Consider the following 15468-nt stretch of genomic DNA (forward strand, 5'->3'; position numbering starts at 1 on the left):
CATAGACCCTTCTGGCTCTCCACCAAGGTGGTATAGTGAAGAGGCTAAAACCATAGACACAGCTTACCTCAGTGCAAATCCTGGTTCTAACCCTAAATAACACCTGTGACTGTTATTAACCCTCTGAGCTTCAGTTTCTCCCTTTTTTTTTTTTTTTTTGAAATAAAGATTTTATTTATTTCTTTGATAGGAGAAAAGAGAGAGCACAAGCAGGAGGAGTGGCAGGCAGAGGGAGAAGTAGACCCCCCACTGAGCAGGAAACCTGATGCAGGGCTCAATCTCAGGACCCTGGGATCATGACCTGAACTGAAGGCAGCCACTTAACAGACTGAGCCACTCAGGTGCTCTCAGTTTCTCCTTTGTTAAAACAGGGATAGATTACTTCTGGGAGTGTTGTGGGGATCAAATGAGGTAATGGTGGAAAAGATAGTGGATGTAGAGAACATGATTGTCACAGAAGTTAACACAAGCAGGTATTTCAGAATATGTTTGAGCGCTCACCTTTCACTTGACTTTATTTTTTAGAAGATGTACGTATGTATGTATGTATGTATGTATGTATGTATGTATTTATGAGAGAGAGAGCATGCGCATGAGCGAGCATGGGAGGGAGGGGCAGAGGGAGATGGAGAGAGAAATTCTAGCAGACTTTGCACTGAGCATATAGCCTAATTTGGGGCTCAATCCCATGACCCTGAGATCAGACCTGAGCCAAAACCAAGAATCAGATGCTTCACTATGTGACCCAGGCACCTCTGAACTATTATTTTTTAAATAAGAGGGTTGGACTGAAATCTCTCTGGCCATAACCTGACCTCATGGTCACCCAGAACTGTTCCATCACTGAAATCCTAAATGTAAACACTTCGTACTCAGGTCACACCCTCCTGTCCTTCAAACTTTTCATTTAATTATCACCCCCCAACTCCCTCAGATCTGGCCATTGTATCTTCAGTTTTCTTTATTTCTGTCAGCCCCTACTTGTCTTTCCTTCTTTCCTTGTCAAGTCTAGGAATCATAGTCCATCATTTGAGCTACTTTCTAAGCAATGTCTTCAATTCCTCATTCTACTCTCCCAATCTTGTACCACTGGTGAATCCCCCATCCTGGACCCATCCATCTTTCTGGGTACTTGCATTTACATCTCTTCTGGTGAGTTCTCCTGGACTAGTCCCAGAGTGCTCTGTATTGGCACAACTGCAATTCAAGGGATCTATTCAGAATGTAGCCTAAATTCCTCTTGTATTCCCATATCCAGCTGCCTTTCTTTCTGTACTTTCCTAAATGGCCTTAAACCTCCCTCTCTACCATCCTTTATTTCCTTCTATCCTGCTTCCTTTCACCAAACATTGATCACCTAGCATGTGGCATGTAAATTTATAAGCACTAGAAGATCAGCAATGAACACAGCAACACGGGTATGGCTCCTGTGTCTAGAAGTTTCATAGAGAAAATATAAATCATCAGGTGGGCATTATCTTTACTTCCTGTTTTAACAGGAAGTTGTAGTTATACCCATCTTGAGATTTATTATCCTCTTCATTCTTTTCATTCTCCTCCTCTTCATCATCAGTATCACCATCCCAATCTCTTACATCATATCTACTAAGTGCTAAGGACTTTTCCAAGCAATTTATATACATTAACCCATTTTATACATTACAGCATTAAGTCACCAAAACTCTAGGAGGTAGGTACTATATTATCTTCTTTTTTTTTTTTTTTTTTTTCACACAAGGAAATGAAGCCCAGACAGGTTAAGTAACTTGCACAGGTCACATCACATTTAGTATAAAATTCATTCTTTACTCTTAAAACAGAAGGGATGTTCTGTCCCCTGGTGAAGGTTAATCTGTCCATATTTGTTTTGGATCTAAGATTGTCAGATTTAGCAAATAAAAATATAGGACGTCCAGTTAAATTTGGACTTCAGATAAACAATGAGTAATTTTTAACATAAGTATGTCCCATGCAATATTTGGTACATACTTATACTAAAAAGTATGTATATAATAGCTTTCTAGGGACACCTGGGTCGCTCAGTGATTGAGCATCTGCCTTTGGCTCAGGTCGTGAACCCTGGATCCTGGGATTGAGTCTCACATCGGGCTCCCTGCAGGGAGCCTGCTTCTTTCTCTGTGTCTCTCATGAATAAATAAATAAAATCTTAATAAATAATAGCATTCTATAGTTTATCTGTTAACCCTCTCTGGATGCCACAGTCTCATCAGGGACTTCATTAATTACTCTTCACTTTGCCTCCTGGGAATGTTATGGTCATTGCACTCCAGTGCAAAGTGGGTGATGGTGCTTTGGGAGTGACATAATGCATCCTGGACAAAAAACCCTGAGGCTGCCCTTGGGGAGGGATGCTGCTGATAGGAAGGTAGGTAGGAAGATCAGCTATGGTAATGATCTGGCAATGAGGTGATTCCATCTTACAGAATCAAGCTTTTCCTACTCAGCAGCATCCCTGGAGCTGGAGGTGAGGGGAGCCTGCAGTCTTCCTTATCAACAAGATGCAAACAAGGGTTTCCATCTCCTCTCTTTGGGCTTCTGGGCAGAAAGCTGCACCTTCAATGAGAAATGAGGTCAGCAGGGTGGAGGGAAACACTCCCTGGTTCTTTATTGAATCCAATCATTTACATCTCATTGAACCCAATCAAATTATCCACTTATCACATTAAAATGGCAAAAGAGAGATTGTGTCAAGCAGTGCTAATTCAATAAGAAATAGAAGCTGACTGAGAGTGCTGTGTCATAGGATTCTGACACCCACTTTCAAGAAGTGGAAGGCTGATGTCCCTTTCTGCCCACAGTGGTCACAATGACCTTCCTCAGACAGCTTTGCTGGATACCAGGCTGGCAAAAGAAGGGAAAACAGAAGTCCTGAGTTCTGCAGAGGCACAGGTTGTCAAGAGTGGAACAAATGGGGGAACTGTGAGATGTACCTTCAGGGAGAAGTAATTTCAGTATAGGGTGTTGCCTGGGATTTGGAGTCAGACTCTGAAGCTTACCAACTGTGTGACTTTGGGCAAGTTACTTGACTTCTCTGATGCTCAGTTTCCTCATCCATTAAATGGAGAATGGTAATATTCACCTTGTCGATGTTTCCCACAAATGGCATTCCAGAGAAAGCCATTCCCTTTCCAATTTTTTGTTAATCCTTTTCAGTAGGTAAAGGAGAAAAACTAATTTTGGTACTAGGCTGTCGTTAATGCCTCTTTAAAACTTGTGAAAACTCTGATATTTTCATGGGTGTTAGGGTAAGGTTGAGAAATTGGAATCATTCAAGCTTGCATTTGTCTCCCCTTGCCATCTTTATTAGCTGTGTGATCTTGTATAAAGTGGCTTAACCACTCTGTTTATCAGTTTCCTTGAATATAAAGAGAGGATAACAGTACCCACCTCATAGGCTTTTGGAGTGTAAATGAGTTCATGAGTGTAACTGCTTAGTACAGAGCCTAGCTCATAGTAAACAGTAAATGCTACTGATTCTTCTCCCCTTTGTTCCCCCCTCCTTTTCTGTCTCTTTTTCCTCCTTCTTTTTTTTTTTTAAATTTAAGTTCAATTTGCCAACATATAGTATAACAGTGCTTATCACATCATGTGCCTCCTTGCCTATTGTGTGGTTACCCGATCCCCACACACTTCCCTTTCATCAACCTTCAGTTTGTTTTCCAGAGTCAAGAGTATTTCATAGTTTGTCTTCCTCTCTAATTTTCCCCCATTCAGTTTCCCAGCCTTCCCTTATGGTCCCTTGCAATATTTCTTATATCCCACATATGAATTAAACCCTATGATAATTGTCTTTCTCTGATTGAGTTATTTCACTCAGCATAATACCCTCCAGTTCCATCCATGTCGATGTAAATGGTAGGTATTCATCCTTTCTGATGGCTGAGTAATATTTCACTATATATATATACCACATCTTTATCCATTTATCTATCGAAGGACATCTTGGCTCCTTCCACAGTTTGGCTATTTTAGACCTTGCTGCTGTGAACACTGGGATGCAAGTGTCCTGTCATTTCATTATATCTGTATCCTTGGGGTAAATACCCAATAGTGCAATTACTGGGTTATAGGATAGCTCTATTTTTAACTTCTTGAAGAACCTCCACACTGTTTTCCAGAATGGCTGCACCAGCTTGCATTCCCACCAACAGTGTAAAAGCTTCCCCTTTCTCCCTATACTCGTCAACAGTTGTTGTTTCCTCTTGTTAATTTTAGCCATTCTCACTGGTGTAAAGTGGTATCTCATTGTGCTTTTGATTCGAATTTCCCTGATGACAAGTGATATGGAGCATTTTTTTTCATGTGCCTGTGGCCATGTATAGGTCTTCTTTGGAGAAATACCTGTTCATGTCTTCTGCCCATTTCTTGACTGGATTTTTTGGTTTTTTGGGTGTTGAGTTTGAGAAGTTCTTTATAGATCTTTGATACTAGCTCTTTATCTGATGTCATTTGCAAATATCTTCTCCCATTCTGTAGGTTGTCTTTTAGTTTTGTTGACTGTTTCCTTTGCTGTGCAGAAGCTTTTTACCTTGATGGAGTCCCAATAGTTCATTTTTACTTTTGTTTCCCTTGCCTTTAGAGATGTGTCTTGCGAGAATCCTGTGGCTGAGGTAAAAAAGATTGTTGCCTATGTTTTCCTCTAGGATTTTGATGGATTCCTGTCTCACATTTAGATCTTTCATTCATTTTGAGTTTATCTTTGTGTATGACAATGGTGTAAGAGAATGGTCTAATTTCTGCATGTGGCTGTCCAATTTTCCCAATACCGTTTATTGAAGATGCTGCTTTTTTTTTTTCCCCATTGGATATTCTTTCTTGCTTTGTCAAAGATCAGTTGACCATAGAGTTGAGAGTCCATTTCTGGGTTCTCTATTCTTTTTTTTTTTTTAAGATTTTATTTATTTGTTCGTGAGAGACACACATACACACAGAGAGGCAGATACAGGCGGTGGGAGAAGCAGACTCCATGCAGGGAGCCTGACGTGGAACTCGATCTCGGGTCTCCAGGATCATGCCCTGGGCTGAAGGTGGTGTTAAACTGCTGAGCCACCCGGGCTGCCCTGAGTTCTCTATTCTGTTCCATTGATCTATGTGTATGTTTTTGTGCCAGCACCATGCTATCTTGATAATCACAGCTTTGTAATATAGCTTGAAGTCAGGCATTGTGATTTCCCCCCAGCTTTGGTTTCCTTTTTCAACATTCCTCTGGCTATTCAGGGTTTTCTGGTTCTATACAAATCTTATGATTATTTGTTCCAACTCTGTGAAAAAAAATCCATGGTAATTTGATAGAGTTTGCATTGAATGTATAAATTGCTCTGGGTAGCATAGACCTTTTCACAATATTTATTCTTCCAATCCATGAGCATGGAATGTTTTTCCATCTCTTTGTGTCTTCCTCAGTTTCTTTCAGAAGCATTCTGTAGTTTTTAGAGTGCAGATCCTTACCTCTTTGGTTAGGTTTATTCCTAGTGATCTAATGGTTTTTGGTGCAATTATAAATGGGACCAATTCCTTAATTTTTCTTTCTTCTGTCTCATTGTTAGTGTATAGAAATGCAGTTGATTTCTGTACATTGATTTTGTATCCTGCCATGTTGCTGAATTGCTGTACAAGTTCTAGTAATTTGGGGGTGGGATCTTTCGGGTTCTGTGAAGAGTCAGAGTTTGACTTCTTGCCAATTTGAATACCTTTTATTTCTGTTTGTTGTCTGATTGCTGAGGCTAGGACTTCTAGTATTATGTTGAATAACAGTGGTGAGAGTGGGCATCCCTATAGTGTTCCTGACCTTAAGGGAAGAGTTCTCAGTTTATCTCCTTTGAGAATGATATTTGCTGTGAGCTTTTTTTAGTTGGCTTTCGTGGTATTGAGATATGTCCCCTCTATCCCTACACTTTGAAGAATTTTAATCAAGAAAGGATGTTGTATTTTGTCAAATGCTTTTTCTGCATCAGTTGAGAAGATCATATGGTTCTTGTCTTTTCTTTGATTAATGTGATCTATCATGTTGATTGATTTACAAATGTTGAGCCTTCTATCCCAGGAATAAATCCTACTTGGTCATGTTGAATAATCCTTTTAATGTACTGTTGGATCCTATTGGCTAGTATCTTGGTGAATATTTTGACATCTGTGTTCATCAGGGATATTGGTCTCTAATTCTCCTTTTTGATGGGGTCTTTGTCAGGTTTCTGTCTCTGTCATAGAATGAGTTTGGAAGTTTTCTTTCCATTTATAGCTTTTGAAACAGCTTCAGTAGAATAGGCATTATTTCTTCTTTAAATGTTTGGTAGAATTCCCCTGAGAAGCCATCTGACTACAGACTCTTGCTTCTTGGGAGGTGTTTGATGACTGTTGCCTAATTTGCTGGCATATAGTTGCTTATAATACGTATATGTATTTCCTTGGTGTTGGTTGTGATCTCTCCTTTTTCATTCATGATTTTATTAATTTGAGTCTTTTTTTTTCTTTTTAATAAATCTGGTTAAGGGTTTATCTATCTTATTAATTCTCTCAAAGAACCAGGTTCTAGTTTTGTTGACCTGTTTACACTGTTCTTCTTGTCTCTATTTCATTTGAGTTCTGCTCTAATCTTTATTATTTCTCTTCTCCTGCTTGGTTTAGGCTTTATTTGCTGTTCTTTCTCCAGCTCCTTTAGGTTTAGGGTTAGTTTGTGTATTTGAGATTTTTCTAATTTTTTTGAGAAAAGCTTGTACTGAAATATACTTCCCTCTTAGGACCACTTTGCTGTATCCAAAGCTTTTGAACAGTTGTGCTTTCATTTTCATTAGTTTGCGTGAGTCTTTTTAATTCTTCCCTAATTTCCTGATTGACCCATTCATTTTTTAGTAGTATTCTCTTTAACCTCCAAGTGTTTGAGTTCCTTCCAAATTTCCTCTTGTGACTGAGTTCTAGTTTCAAAGCATTGTGGTCTAAAAACATGCAGGGAAATATCCCAATCTTTTGGTATCAGTTGAGACCTGATTTGTGACCCAGTATATGGTGTATTCTGGAGAAAGGTCCATGTGAAGTTGAGAATGTGTATTCCTTTGCATTAGGATGGAATGTTCTGTATATATCCGTGAAGTCCGTCTGGTCCAGTGTGTCATTCAGAGTCCTTGTTTCTTTGTTGATCTTCTGCTTAGGTGATCTGTCCCTTGCTGAGAGTCCTCTTTCTCCTTATTGTTCTTAATTTCAGCATCTTTTCTGCCAATTCCTCTCCTACACCCTCATGTCCTCTGCTCTCCACCCATTAGAATAGTTTGTACTTCCTGGCTATGCCATGCTTTCTTCTGCTCATAGCCTTTGCACATGCTTTCCCTCCAACTGGACCATTCTTCTCTCATACTCTTTCCTTGTCAACTCCTACTTACCTTCCAAGCCCAGCTGATATATTTCTTCTTCCAAGAAGCCTTCACTGACTTACATTTCTCATGCTCTATGATTCTTTCCTATTGCAATGTTTTATAATTTGTTTCTCTCCTCCCCTGAGAAGCCTGAGAGCTTCATGAGGGCGGAGTTCAAGACCCTAACCTGCCTTTTTTTTTTTTTTAAAGATTTTATTTATTCATGATAGACAGAGAGAAAGAGAGAGAGACAGAGACACAGGCAGAGGGAGAAGCAGGCTCCATGCCGGGAGCCTGACGCGGGACTCGATTCCGGGAATCCAGGATCGCGCCTTGGGCCAAAGGCAGGCGCTAAACCGCTGAGCCACCCAGGGATCCCTGCCTTGTTTTTACTTGTAGTCTCAACACCTTGCACAGAATTTGACACCTAGTAATGGGTGCCTGAAAGCTCACCAGAGGCCTGATACAATTCTATGTATTTTACATATATTGATTTATTTAATACCCACAATTTTCCGAGATAAGTTTTATTTTATTATTAACTTTATTGAAATATAATTGATATATAATAAACTGCACATAATAAAGTGTATAGTTTGATATATTTTGACATATATACACTGATGAGAAAAAAACGGCAACCAAAATAATGAATATACCCATGACCCCAAGCATTCCCTGTGCTCACTTATAAATCTTTCCATCCCATACCTCATTGCTATCCCATTCCCAGGTAACTGCTGCCATGCTTTCTACCACTATGGATATGTATGCATTTTCTAAAATTTTATGTAAATAGAATCCTACAATATGAGCCCTCTTTTTTTGTCTGGCTAATCCACAGAGCATAATTATTTTGAGATTCATCCATGCTGGATCAAAGGAATCAATATTCATTCCTTTTTACTACTGAGTGGTATTCCATTGTACAGATACATCTCAGTTTATTTATCCACTCCTCTGTTGATGGACATTTGGTTATTTCTAGTTTGGGGCTATTACAGAGAAAGCTGCTGTGGATATGGGTTTTATTTTTAAATCTCATTTTGCGGGTGAGGAAACCAAGGTATGTCAATTGCTTTGAGGCCACAGAGCTAATAAGTGGCAGATCCATGTGCAGACTGAGGTACTATGGGTCCAGAGACCAAGCTCTTTTTCCCTTCCTCTGTCTGAGCAAAGTCTCAAACATAAACAAAAGTATCTAGAATAGAATAATGCATGCCCATGGATCTGTCACTCAGCTCCAGCAAGTAAATCATGGCCATATTATTTAATCCTTCTTTCTACATTTTAAATCTTTCTCCTAGACTATTTTAAAGTCAGTCTCAGACATAATGTTATCTCACTTACAAATATGTCAGTTTATATCTCTGACTTATGTGAACATGAAAAAAACTTTATCGTGGAAATTTCAAACCTAGGCAAAAGTAGAGACAGTAATGTAATAACTTCCCTAGTGCGCACCATCAGCTTCGACAGTTATCAGTTCTGGGGTGGTCTTGCTGCATTATACCCTCATCTATATTCTAGTTTTTCTCCCCTGCCAATTATTTTGAAGCAAATCTTGGGCATTTTTATCATTTTATCTGTAAATATTTCATCATGTATCTATAAAAGATAAGGACTCTTTAAAAAAAAAACATGGCTCTAATACCATTATCAGACCTAAACATTTTATGTTGATCTCCTTCATATCATCAAATATTCAGTTGACATTCACAGTTCTCTGATTCTCTCATAGTGTTTTATTGCTTTTTCCTCTCTCTCCCTCTATCTCTTTCCTTTTTTTCTTTTTACAGTCTGTTTGAATCAGCATACAAACAAGGTCCATATGTTGCAATTGGTTGAGATGTCTCCAAAGTCTGTTTTAATCTAAAGATTCTCCTCTCTCTTTTCTCCTTTGCATTTTCTTTTAAATTAGGGAAACCAGGCCATCAAGGCCTTATTTTACATATCCTCCATGCCACTAGCACTCTTACAAAATTAACAATAATCAATATCATCTCATACCTGTATATGTTCATATTTCCCTGATTGTCTCAACATGTCTTATGATTTTTTTCCAGTCAAAATCCATGTGACTCCTCCAGTGCATTTGGTGGTGATGGTTCTGAGACCTCTTCCCTGAGGCAGAACAATCCTCTTCCCTACTAGTCAATCTGTTGCTGTGTCCTGCAGAATGCTCTCATAGCTAGGGTCCAAAAGACCACGCTGTGAGCCACAGAACTGTGCTCATTTTCTAGAGAATTATTCTATGAATAATTATTGAATAAATGAATGAACAAATGAGTGAATGAATATCTAGGAAGGAGCAACCAAAAGAGCAAGGAGTCCTAACACTCCTGGAACATTGTCTAAAGTAATTTCTTCTGTTCGAGTCTAGATCAATGATTTCTGTGTGTGTGTATGCACGCACAACAAAATGAGATCTTATTAGAAAAAGACAATTGTCATATGGTTTCACTCATGCAAAATATAAGAAATAGTGTGGAGGACCATAAGGGAAGGGAGGTAAAACAGAATGGGAAAAATCAGAAAGAGAGACAAACCATAAAAGACTCTTAACTCTAGGTAACAAATAGGGTTGCTGGAGGGGAGATGGGAGGGGGAATGGGGTAACTAGGTGATGGGCATTAAGGAGGACTTATAATGGGATGAGCACTGAGTGTCATATGGAACTGATGAATTATTGAAGACTACATCTGAAACCAATGATATACTGTTATCTAATTGAAGTTAAATAAAAATTTTTAAAAAGAAAGAAAATGGACTCTTACAAGGAAACTTGCACAAACAGACATCATGAAAATGGAGTGTTTAAGAGCCTGAGTGCTGATCCCACACTGCCTGGTCAGAGTTCTGGCCTTACTCTTACAAGCTGAATGACCTTGGACTTGTTGCCTAACTTCTCTGAGCATTGGTTCCCTTTTTTTGTGAAAGAGAATTTGTGATAGTACCTACCTCTGGGATCGGTTGTAAGGATGTAATGTGTCGACCTGTGCAAACTGATTAGAAGTGTGCATATTGTGTCTTCAATAAATGTTGGCTCCTATCATGATAATTAATGTTATTTATTTTTATTTTTATTTATTTATGATAGTCAGAGAGAGAGAGAGGCAGAGACATAGGCAGAGGGAGGAGCAGGCTCCATGCACCGGGAGCCCGACGTGGGATTCGATCCCGGGTCTCCAGGATCGCGCCCTGGGCCAAAGGCAGGCGCTAAACCGCTGCGCCACCCAGGGATCCCCGATAATTAATGTTATTAAAGGGGAGGGTGAGGGCGTTGTAATGGGGCCTGTGGATCCCCTTCCAGGGGTCTGCAGAGCCCAGTTTAACAACTTCTGGCCTCGATGGCACCCAGATGTTTTCCCCCTGCTGTCACTTTATTTGGGGCTCATTGAAGCCACTGGATCCCCCATCTCTCATCATGTACTCTGTGTCATGGAGGTCCCTAGGTCTTCTGGAAGCCAAGGATTCACAGCCCTTGGCCTGTCCTAATTAAGTCAGAAAATACCATCTCCTACTCCTGCCCCCAAGCCCTGCTCATATCACTCCCAGGGACTGTCACGCAAAGATGAAACAACCCAGTGCCAATGTCATGTTTTGAAACCTAAACCCTGAAACTGATCTCCTGCAACTTGGCTGGCAAACCCAAGTACATCTGCTTTACAGCAATTAAGAAATTGCAGCCCGACAAAAGAAAACATGCTGTTGAAATAGGCTTCTGTGTTCCATTAAATATTCACAGCCCACTGATGGGGTGTCACAACAGACGCAGAGGGGACTCTCAGTTGGTGAATCTGGAGATGCAGATCAAAACCAATCACTGATACTCTGAGGCCTTTTTATTAATAGTGAAATGGTTATAACCAACATGCTTTGAGGTCTTACTCTGTGCTAGGCATTGTGCTAAACTAAAAATTATGTTTTCCTCTATTCGATCTCCCAGCTCTTCTAGGAAGTAGAATGTTTCCTATTCAACAGATGAGGGAAATGAGGCTATGAGAGACTGAGTCATTTGTGCACAATTTTCACAGAGGCAGAGCTGGGATTTGAACTCAGTTCTGTTGAGAGTTTTCAACCCCACTAAGCTTCCTCCTAGACAGGAATTATGCATCAAGCTCAGAATTCTTGGTCGTCTGTGATTAGAAATCACTGTTTTGTTTGTTTGCTTCTGTAAGATGACATACCTGAGTCTTTCCAAATGCTTTAGTTCCTAAGGAAAATTCAAAATGCTACAAAACAGCACTGCAGATCTATTGAAGGAGAAATCTATTCCAGGTTGATGGAGAATGGGTTTATGTCTAAAGATGTATCCCTAGAGATAAGTATTCAGTGTGTGTGTGTGTGTGTGTGTGTGTGTGTGTAAGCAGACCTGAGATAGGTGTTTTTGCTTCTAGTTCTTTCTTGGTAGCCAACTGCTTATTGATTTATGATCCTAAATCCCTAGGTCTAACCTCCTTCTCCCAGCTATGTTTTCCTTTCCCATCTCTGTTTCTTTATACCCCCCTTTCCCCCTTTCTGATTCTGTCTTACTCAAGTTTTCTCCTAATTCCAGCATACTCTGAGAAAAAAAAGTGTATATTAAAGACATACAGACATACACATCCTCACATACTCCCAGCCCTTAGTGTGAGTTTACACATCTTTGATTGGCTGACAGTATTTCAGCAATGTCTTGGAATTTTGCCTGGGACAATAAGCCAGAAAAATATGTTTTTACTTGAACTTGGCTCTCAGGGAAATCATGTCTTCGTGTGTCTGGGGCCAGAAGCTGGGCAGGCAGAGAGAAGACATTACTAGTATCGGGTGTCTGAAAATGCGGTGGGCATCTTTTAGGGGGAGGGAGGCATTTTTTTTTATCTGCAAGATCCTCTGGGGTTTTAAAGTTATAAACAAATTGGTTTCAAGCTGCTTGTTAAAGGAAAAAAACAAATGTAGTAGGAAAGAAAAACTCATCTTCAGGTTGCTGGCGTGGTCAACCTGGAGGTGACTTGAGTGGCATTTTGTCTCACTTGGATATTTTAAAATTTGGAGGACTGGCTCGGGCCACATCTTGGAGTCCCCTGGACTCCCCTCTTACCACAGAAAACGTGTCCCTTCCACCTTTGTGAGGAGGGGAGATCAATATATCCGCCTCCATTACCACCACCTGGGTTCAAACCACATCATCGTGTACCCAGATTACTGCAACAGCCTCTTAACTTTCCTGGTTTCCTGTCTGGGGTCAGTTTGCTGCACAATAGCCAGAGTGATGCTATGATGAGTAAGTCAGATCATATTGCTCTTCTACTGGCTCCCACCTAACCCAGAGTAAAAGCCAAAATTTTCACCTTGACTGTTAAAACCCTACAGGACTGTTTCTGCACTCCTTCCCCTCCACTGCTCTGCTTCCCCTTCACCACCTCCTCCCACCACACTGGCCTTCTCACTGTTCCTTGAATATACCTGCAGTCAGGCTCTGCTTCAGGGCCTTTGTACATGCCATTCCTTCTGCTTGGAATGTTGTGACATGCTACTTCACTTCTTTTTGTACTTTATTCAAATGGACCTTGATTCCATGAATCTCCTTCTGCCCAACCTAAAATTTTAACCTTTTGCCTTCAATATATTATGTTCACCGTCCTTTTAAAATCTTCCTCCGTAGTGCTTATTATCTAAAGTATCAGATACTCCTTGTCTTTATTTATTATGTGTCTCACTGTCCTATGGCACCTCCAGCACCTTATCTGTTCATCTGTTCTGTTAACTACTCTATCCCACATACCTAGAATAGGGATTAACAAATATTTCTTGCATGATTGAATGAGTGTCTTAGTCTACTTAGCTGCTGTAACAGAACACCATAAAGTGGGTAGCTTATGGACCCCAGAAGTTTATTTCTTACAGTTCTGGAATCCTTGAAGTCTAAGATTCAGGTACTGGCAGACTTGTGTCTGGTAAGAGCCCATTCACTGGTTCATAGACAACTGTCTTCTCTCTGTCCTTGTAAGGTGAAGGGGCAGGGAAGCTCTCTGGAGTCCCTTTTCTCATCATGAGGGCTCTAACCATGTAACTTAATCATGTCCCCAAAGTCCCAGCTCCAAACACTATCAAACTGGGGATTAAGTTTTAACATGAATTTGGGGGATGGAAGGACACAAACAGTCAGACTATAGCAGTGAGTTTGTATTTGTTGGATTGCCCATATAAACTCACATTATCTATACTAATGAGAACAAGCTTTACAGTGAGGCCCTCCCCCCCCCTTTTTTGGTTGTCATAACCAGACTCCTTTCCATGAAAGCACAATAGATATATAGTCTATTGAATTTATTTTGTGGTTGCTCTTTGGGCATTGACTTTAAAATCAGGTGAGTCCCTAAGAGATAACTGCATAAGGAAGACATTTAGATAAAACTAAAAAGAGTCACCTTCATGAGACACAGCAGTTACAGGACAGGGAAAGACTTGAGTATCCCTGAATGCTGGTAAGGCAAATGGTGTCTGATTGATGAGCAATAGCTCTTGCTTCAGATCACCTGGGTTTAAATCCTGGCTTCACCTCTTATGAGAGGATGATGAAATCTGGACACATTCGTGTCTTCAAACCTTTGTTTGTCTATCAGAAAAATGGGGATAATGATAGTAGCAACCACCATAGGAAGCTTCAAAAACTCAGAGAAATGAGGCATGTGCAATGGGTACCAGATTGACTGGTACATAGAGAAGGTTCTGTGAATGCATGCTGTGGTTGTTATAGAAGAAAGATGGATCAGTAATTGATGTTACTGAGACAAGTGGCCAGGTACGATTATAGAGGGCTAGGGTGGGGTACTTGGGGCTCCACATATTGGGAACTGCAGGAAGGGGTCCATTAAGTTTCCAGAATGCAAAGCCTGCAAATTTTGAGTCATCATCTAGTTTCCAATGCTGGCTCTAGGCGGAGGACATCTTTTTGGGGTACCTACTCAGGCAGATCTCCCTTTTTCTGAGGCTTACTGTTTTCCATGTTCTGTGGGGAGCCCCTCTAGCAGAATTTGTGTTGCATGACCCTGCCTTTAGGTGGCGACTTGATTGTACTTGATCCAGACTGGAACAATCAAATCAAAGCTCCTGGGAATTTAGAGGTGGAACTCATTTCCTATTGGCACTTGAGTGGTGAGGACGTGTGGACTCAGGTGTCAGACAACAACCACATTCGGCCATGTGTACTGAGAAAGTTTGTTTTAGAGAGGGAGAGAGATATGGGGCATCTGTCATTTGAGGGGTTGTCTGTCAACTTACCCCAACCCCTGACCCCTTATTTGGGGAGTTTCCTCCTCTGTTGGCTTGGTGGGAAGAAAAAAGCCAGTCACAGAAGTGCAAGAGACCAAATCCTTGTTTCCTAGACCTCTGGCTGCTGCTGCAGGTGCAAGTGGTTGCTTGACCAGATGTGCTCAAGAGCTTAGGGCATGAGTCTGCAGATGGAGTTGCCAGGAAGCTGAGACACACTGGAAGGAGCTAGGGCTCCTTAGAGAAATGACTTGACTTCTGGCCACAGGCAGGAAATGTACACAGTAAACCTACAATATTTTGTCATATCAGGAAGCTACCCAAGACCACTGGGGCCTCCCAGAGGACTCAGGAGCCAACTTGAAGGGGCTACCACTGGCCAAAGATGAAACAATAGGGCATCAAAAGAAATGTAAGCGTAGGGGCAGCCTGGGTGGCTCAGTGGTTTAGCGCCTGCCTTCAGCCCGGGCCTGATCCTGGAGCCCCAGGATCAAGTCCCACGTCGGGCTCCCTGCATGGAGCCTGCTTCTCTCTCTCCCTCTGCCGGTGTCTCTGCCTCTCACTCTCTCATGAATAAATAAACAAAACCTTTTAAAAAAAGAAATGTAAGTGTAATGAATTGAAGTGGACTGAAAAAATTTCTATTCAGTTTTAATTCGTGAGTTCGTGATTATACTGACAACAACAAAACTCACCGGTTCTCTTTGGAGGATGCTAGTTTATCACTGCATTATTTTTGAAAACTGGCAAGGAAAGGGAACAAATAAAAAATTCTACCTTCCCATTACAAACTATTTGTCAAGGTAACCAAACAATGAAAAGTCAAGTTTATCTCGATAAGTATTCC

Source organism: Canis aureus, chromosome 8, assembly GCF_053574225.1.
Source record: "Canis aureus isolate CA01 chromosome 8, VMU_Caureus_v.1.0, whole genome shotgun sequence".
Classification (NCBI taxonomy): Eukaryota; Metazoa; Chordata; class Mammalia; order Carnivora; family Canidae; genus Canis; species Canis aureus.